The sequence below is a fragment of the Brassica oleracea genome, chromosome C9, assembly GCF_000695525.1.
Source record: "Brassica oleracea var. oleracea cultivar TO1000 chromosome C9, BOL, whole genome shotgun sequence".
NCBI classification, from domain to species: domain Eukaryota; kingdom Viridiplantae; phylum Streptophyta; class Magnoliopsida; order Brassicales; family Brassicaceae; genus Brassica; species Brassica oleracea.
The window spans coordinates 16,888,728-16,897,215 of NC_027756.1; positions in this window are offsets into that span (position 1 = coordinate 16,888,728).

Genomic DNA, 8,488 nt, shown 5'->3' on the forward strand with positions numbered 1-8,488 from the left:
AGTTTGAAAGTAACAATAATTCTACAAAATTAACTTAGCTTTTATACCATTTTTCATCATTCTTTACTTCGACAAAACACGGACGAAGTTCAGTTCAGTTCATTTTTCTTTTGTTCTTGAGTATTTATTTATGATTGGAGTCGGAAGCCAATCGACATTTTTGTTAGTGGGCTTCCTCTTATTATTCTTTTTATATGTTAGTATTATACACAATTCAAGTCAATTCTTTTGGTGACTCTGGACTTTTACTTTTTTTCTTGCGCTGAAGAGATATATGAATCGACTTATCCATAGGTTTAAGTAAAACGAAATTTCGCACTATCAGCTTCTTGTGGAAGCAAGATCTCGGTACTTAATATGAATGGAACAAAAGAATTAGACTGTAGCTTATCAATGTAATTAAAATGGGTGTACCAATGTTCTTAATAATCATGTCCGATTGTCTTCCCGTTTACAAGGGGAGGCGTAGGTCCAACGACCCTGTCGAATCTGAATCTGACATGTTCGAGAATCGAGATGAAAGCATAAATTTGATGGTTATTTATTTGAAAGGTGTCTATTGAAAGATCGATCTTATATATTAAAACAGAAGTCATGACTTCTTTCATGTATGATATTTTAAAATGGATCTTCTCTTATTTACATTATTTTGTATTTGCATAACCTAATCCTAACAATATATTTAATTCTTCTTTTCCAGCAAGATTAAACAAAACAATTATTTTGATTTATGAGTTAATGTTTAGATTCTTTACGTGAGGGATCGAGTGCTCCGACGTTCTTGGACAATTAATCAGTCCACTACCAGCATAGCATAGCTATTAACCTTTCTTCGTAAAATTGCAGTCTCTGCTGTTATTATTGAACTCTAAACCTAACGTAAAACAAACTATAACATGAAATTATCAAACTAATTTGAGCTTATTCTGTTCTGATTATTTAGCTAGGCTGTTACATAAAAAATTCCTGGTCTAACGTTGATGATAAATAAGATTCATAATCAACAATATATAGTAACTTAAAAGAAGTTTAACTTTTGTTTCTTTTAAATAGTTGAATCATGTGTTATGATTTCAAACAATACAGAGTAAGTCACTTATAATATACCTTAGAGACTAACACAATGCAACCATTAAAACAGAATTCATAACATTTTACATGCATAACTTTTTTTTATTTGATCTATCATTTAAATAAGATGTTTAAAAAAAGATCCATCATTTAAAATTTTTAATTCATGTATTTTTGTATTTGTTTTACATCATTACTGATATATATTGCAAATAGGAGTGTTCAACCCGGTAAAAGCAAACCAACAAAAACTGAACCAAACTGAAATAGAAAAAGTGATTTGGATTTGATAATACCGAATATACCGAAGGAATGTTATTCTTAAGAAACCGTGGCATATGAAAATGTTTGTTATATAAACCGATCAAACCAAATAAACCAATCAATAAAAATATAGTAATACAATTATATGTAAATTATATAATTTAATTAATAACATATGCATAATTTATTTTATTGATATAATCTTCATATAATATGTTGATTTTACTAATTTAATGTTTTTTAAATTAAAAAAATATTTTTCATTTTTATCACATTATACAAAATATAATTTTACTTTTCATCGAAAAATATGTGTCCTAATATTTAGCTCTTTAATTTATAAGCAATTTCAATTTCATTATCTGACTTCTTACCTTTTATATAACTTTCCTATTACTATCTACCTTTTATTACTTTCTTATTAATACTTTCATAAACTCATTATTTTGTATATATAAGTCATTAACGGTACATTTTTAACAATACACAAACTCAAAATTTTATACAACCAGATTAATAATAAAGATTATTTACTACGTGAGTAACATTTGACCTCTATCAAATGGAGTTTAAGAATGTTTTAGACCATTTTTTCAAAAGTCAATAACTTTTAATTAAATAACTTTTAATTAAAATATCATGTATTTTCCTAATAATAAAACCTAAGGGACTCATTAATTTTAACAAATTAAACTAAATATTTAAATATTTTCAAATAAAATAAATAAAAATATATTCTACAGATTTTTCTAAAATCGTAATCTAATACAATCATACTATATCTTTTTGAAAAGTATGAATACCACTAAAACAGGAAAATGTTTTGAAACTAATCTTATAATTACATGGTATATTATCATTTGTGTCACTAAGATTTAATTAGTTTCCGAAGCATAGGTTATGCCAAAACAATATATTAATTTATATATTACAAACACAATTAGTCGCTTTATATAACAAACTACGTCTATCATATTTTATGGCCCATCTCATTTCACGCATTATCACATTACGAACATTAACCAAGCAAGTAAAAAAATTGTTTCAAACTTTCACATGTATTTGTATCTTCTTCTATATATATATTTTTGGATTATTATTTCATTATTAAAATCGTAACTATATATATAAAAATTAGTAAAATATTGTTTTATTGACATATTCAAAGATATTGTAACATTTTACAAATTTAGAAAGTTTTAAAAAAAATTAAACTTTCCGCTTCATAGATTTATATTATCGAATAAATAATTAAACATTTAGTTTTTGTTTAATTTTTAAAATAAATTATATAGTTTAAAATTTGTTTTCATTTAGTTATTATCTACTCCCTCCGTTTCTGAAAATAAGATGTTTTAGGATTTTTATTTGTTCTACAAAGATAGGTTTTCTATATATTTAAGGTACTTTTTTATACTTTTAAGAAACATTAAATGAAAATATTTGAATCGATTAAATTTGATTGGTGAAAAGTTATTGAAAAGTGTATAATAAAGTAAAAGAGAAATTAAATTATAAACATTTATTGAATTCTTAATAAATGTTAAACTTTAGAAAATCTTACTTTCAGTAACACGACGGTATCTTGGCGACTCCAAACGGACCCGCACTGCTTGCTCTGCGACCAAGGGAATGAATCACGTGACCACCCCTGCTCTTTCTCTGCTGCTATCTGGAACCACTTCTCACCAAAATTCGGGCTCACCTCTTCCCTTGCTGCTTGGAACGATGTCGCTCACTCTCTCCTATCTCAATCGGGGAACCGAAATCTCACTTATCTCTCTACCATCACTTGGCAAGCGACGATCTACAATCTCTGGTGGGAACGCAATGACCGTCTTCACCGTGGAACTCGTAGGTATCCTGGTCTTCTGTTCAAGAAAATCTCTTCCACAATCAAGAATAGAATCTCAGCGATGACACCTCAACAGAATGCGCTCGCCAGTGACCTCCTCCAGCTTTGGTTCTCTCTTTTTCCCTCGTGATCATCTCCGTCGTCTGGTTCTAACTAGGGTTCTCTAATTCTCTTTCCTTTCCTCGCTTTGTCGTTCTAGTTACTAAAGATAGTTGAAGTTGCTGGGCCTGGGTTTGCTAGCATATAAGGGTATTAGGTTCTAATGGGTTTCTAAGTTTTCTAAGTCGATTTGTATTAAAGTGGGCCTTTAACCACTTTTGCTGCTTCATAATTTATTTTTAATGCAAGAAAATGTTCAAAAAAGAAAAAAAACAAAGTAAATCTCTATAGATCCTATTTCTTGTGCCAATGTTGGTGCGTTTGTGAATGTTTCGTCTCTTTGTGAACTTTTTTTTCCTAAGCTGACTTAGCTATCTTTGACCGTCTCTCTCTTTATTTGGGCTTAGTTCATTTACATGTTGGGCTTATCGAGGGAGGCAATCTATCTCCAACAATAAGTACCTTTTGTTCATTGTGACAGACGAAGTCGATTTCAAAGAATTACAAAAAATGGATCTGTAGAGTAAATGAACTCGGCGCGACACATCCTCCAAAATTTGTTGGGTATTCCCAGGATCAGTCTCGGTTTACCGAGAAATTGGTTTAGCACCGAACCATTTTTTTGGTTCAACACTAAATGGCTCTTTGATTTTCCGGGAAGTGGAATTGCTGCTTCTTTGGAATGCGGAACGGTGTAGTTATTACTAGCTTTATTTAGTGACAATTTCTTTGACTTTCGCGCCACCTTTCCTATAAATAGGAGTCTTCCTTTCTTGTTTCTCGACTTTTTCTAGTGGTGTTTCAAGGTAATTCCTCTCTTCCAAATTATCCTATCTACTACACCTTTATATTACTAATTTTCCATTTTGCCACCATATTATGAAAAATCCTTAGGTTCACCCCAATGGTGAATTGTTAAATTCACCACACTCTTCATAACCAACCAAAATGCCATGTAGGAATATCTTAAAAAGGTAATAAAAATAAAAAATTAAATAGCTGAAAAAAAACAAGACCGACATTAATTAGCACCATCTGCAAAATTCTAAATTATAAAAACCTAAACTCTAAAAACATAAACCCTAAATCTAAAACACTAAACCATAAACCCCAATCCTAAAATCTAAACCCTAAATCTTAAACCCTAAACTCAAACTCTACACAATAAACCCTAAATCCTAAAATCTAAACCCTAAAGCCTAAACCCTAAACTCTAAACCCTAAACTCTAAATCATAAAATCTAAACCTTAAATTCTAAACCCTAAACCCAAAACTTTAAATCTTAAACCCAAACCCTAAACCCTAAACCCTAAATCCTAAACCCTAAACCCAAAACTTTAAATCTTAAACCCAAACCCTAAACCCTAAACCCTAAATCCTAAACCCTAAACCCAAAACTTTAAATCTTAAACCCAAACCCTAAACCCTAAACCCTAAATCCTAAACCCTAAACTCAAATCCTAAAATTTAAACCCAAAACTTCAAATCCTAAACCCTAAACTCTGAATCCTAAACCCTAAACCCAAACCTCTAAACCGTAAACCCATCTGCTAGTTAATAAGGTTAAGGTTTACGGTTTAGAGGTTTGGGTTTAGGGTTTAGGATTCAGAGTTTAGGGTTTAGGATTTGAAGTTTTGGGTTTAAATTTTAGGATTTGAGTTTAGGGTTTAGGATTTAGGGTTTAATTTTAGGGTTTATTGTTTAGAGTTTTGGGTTTAGGGTTTAGATTTTAGGATTTAAGGTTTATTGTTTAGAGTTTGAGTTTAAGGTTTAAGATTTAGGGTTTAGATTTTAGGATTGATATTTATGGTTTAGTGTTTCAGATTTATGATTTATGGTTTTAAAGTTTAAGTTTTTAGACGGCGTTAATTAATGGCGGTGTTGTTTTTTTTTCAGATATTTTATTTTTATTTTTATTGTCTTTTTTAACTACTAATACATGGCATTTTGATTGGTTATGAACACTGTGGTGAATTTAACCATTCACCACATGGGTGAACCTAAGTATTGTTCCCATATTATCTATGATTGCTTTGATCTGCTATGAGTTCTTCTTCAGTTTATCTAAAAATGTCTTCAATCCGCAAATTTTCAACAAAGGAGAAGGAGATTGGTATTGTCTGGTCCGATTCGGATGAGTCAATTTGTTTCTATGCATGATGGAATGAAAATGCAAGATGGAGTTAAAATAATACATAAATTATATACAAAAGTTATAATTTTCAAAGAATATCTTCAATAATAATAATCTCACGCTTCAAAAGTGTAGTCTAGGGAGATGTATTCAATTTAACATTTGATGTGATTTGATTTTTAATGGGGTTTTAGATGATTTCAATAAGTTACAGAGATTTAAGTGACTTTTGCTAAACTACTCTAGAATATCACCTAAAACTATGGGATTTGAGTTTTAATTTTTTAACTAAGAAATCATACCCAAACACCCTAAAATCACCTGAAAACTTTAAAACTCCACAGCTTAAAATATTTTCAATAACAGTGGATTTCAGAGTACTTTAAGAAATGTCAAATTCAATAACAGTGGATTTTAAATGAGTTTTTAAAATTCATGTTTCAATAACAGTGGATTTGTCATTTTAATACAAATCACCTGAAACTCTCAGTTGAATACATTCCCCTTAGTCCATTCTTAAAATTTATTTTTACTCTGATAAAATGTAAATCTTACTCTTTAAAATCTCGATTTTTTCTGTTATACCTAAATAAGAGTCCATACTATCTTCTTTGAAATATAAAATCCTATTTAGGCCATTTCGTTTTTGTATTTGATACAATGTCTAAATGTGGAATCTGAATATAACAACCGGATATTGCATCCAAATGTAATTCTTTTTATAGTTAGTATTTACAATTTACATCCAAATGTAACATCTAAATGCTAAATTGCTCATTTTTTATTTTATAATAGCATTTGAATATTAATAGCTAAAAATACTAAAAAGGAGATGATTTTTATTTTTAATAATCAAAATGTAATTTTAAAATAAATATATTTAAGATTAATTTTGTATTTTTGGTGAGAAAATGCAATTTTGCAGTTGTCGCGGGAAATTTAGTTTTGATGTTTAGCGGAAAACACACAATTTGATGCTTTAGTGAAAAATACACAAGTTTCTAGTTTTGATGGAAAAACGTGATTTACAATTTTGGTGAGAAAATTTGATTTTGTGGTTTCAATGAAAAATACAATTTTCTTGTTTCGAAGGGAAAACTTGATTTTGTAGTTTTGGTGGGAAATACGATTTTGCAATTTTGTCGGAAAAATTCAATTTTGTGATTTCGACGGGAAATCAAGTTTTTGGGTGAAAATGTGATTTTACGGTTCTAGTGGAAAATGCAATTTTTAGTTTTGACGGAAAACATAATTTTACGGTTTGGCAGGAAAATGCGACTTCACGGTTTTGGCGGAAAAATTATTTTTGCAATTTTTTAGAAAAAACTCGATCATGGGTTTTCGTGGGAAACTTGATTTTGAGATTTTCCGGTTAAAGGAGAAAAACATGATTTTGCAGTTTTGCGGAAAAAACTCATTTTACGGTTCTTGTGGGAAAACACGGTTTTAGGTGGCAGAATAATACGATTTATGATTTTGGTGAGAAAGCTCATTTTAACGGTTTGGGCGCAAAATCATAATTTTACGGTTTTAGAAAGAAAATTATGTTTAAAGTTTTGGGTGGGAAAACACGATTTTACGATTTTGTCGAGAAAATATGATTTCCGGATTTGGTAGGAAAACTCGATTTGATAGTTTTGGTTGAAATGCAATTTTACGATTTTGGTGGAAGACATGATTTTGTAGTTTTGACGGAAAAAACACAATTTCTATTTGAATATATTATATAATAATTAATTTAATTAATTTTTATATTCATATTAAAGTGTATTTAAGTGTTTTAAGTTTTAAGATCTTCTAGATATTATGAATGTTGCATCTGGATATTGATACAATAATGTCTAAAGAACAATATTGGAATATTTGCATTCAGATGCAAGCGTCTGGATACAAGAAACGAACACGATTTTAGTATAATATGTTTTAACTATGTAATCTCAAGCTGCTTAAGTAAGGATATTTTAACTCGACCAAAAAAACTATTTGTGTGATCGTCACCTGTTCTCCTATCTGAGAGAAGACAAATCAAGAGTAATGGCTTATTGGCTGCTTAAAAAAAAATGTTTGACTTTGACTTTGCGTAATGCCAAATTAACGGTAGCAAAGAAATGTGGTTCCTTGGCCTGTGAGCGCCTGCCTAATAAGTTGCCGGTCAACAAGCACTACTGTTTGTGTCATTTTTTCCTTCATTTCTATTGTGTCATTTTCAACAGAACTAGCAATAAAGTTTTCAAAATTTCTCATTTGGATATCTTCGTCGGGCTGGAAATACGATTGCACTTTTTTTAGCCAAGAATCTACATTATAATAGGTCAGTTGCATCAATCTGATGCGATACGTCAGTGATATGTGGGTTCCACTTTTAAAAAGTGTGAAAAAATATCAAGTATGTGATTCGAATTCGGGTTATTGAGATTTAAACAACAACATTTATCCACTGAGCTAAAAGATTCTTTATACATTGATGGCTGAAACAAATATATATTTAAGAAGGTCAGAAACCTTTTTTTCGGTTTTTTCTGTGGGACCCACACTTATTTATTTTATCTAATGATTTAATAAATATTTTATAACTCATGTTTTGAAATGAGATTCGTTAAAAAAAAGCTCAATAAAACTCTTTGGTCTGTAAGCGTTCTCTTCAATGGAAGTTTAGGGATTTCAATTTTTAATCATCGGTTCATGACTCATCTAAGAAATCTACATTATAATAGGGCAGTTGCAGCACTCCTGATGCGACACGCCAGCGATATGTGGGTCCCACTTTTAAAAAGTGTGAAAAAGTATCAAGTCTGGGACTCGAACCCGAGTTATTGAGATCTAAACAACAACATTTATACCACTGAGCTAAATGATTCTTTATACATTGATGGCTTAAATAAATATATATTTATGAAGGTCGGAAACTTTTGCTTCTTCGGTTTTCTCTGTGGGACCCACATTTATTTATTTTATCTAATGATTTAATAAATACTTTATAACTCACGTTTTGAAATGAGATTCGTTAAAAAAAAGAAGCTTAAAACTCTTTGGTCTGTAAGCGTTCTCTTCAATGGAAGTTTAG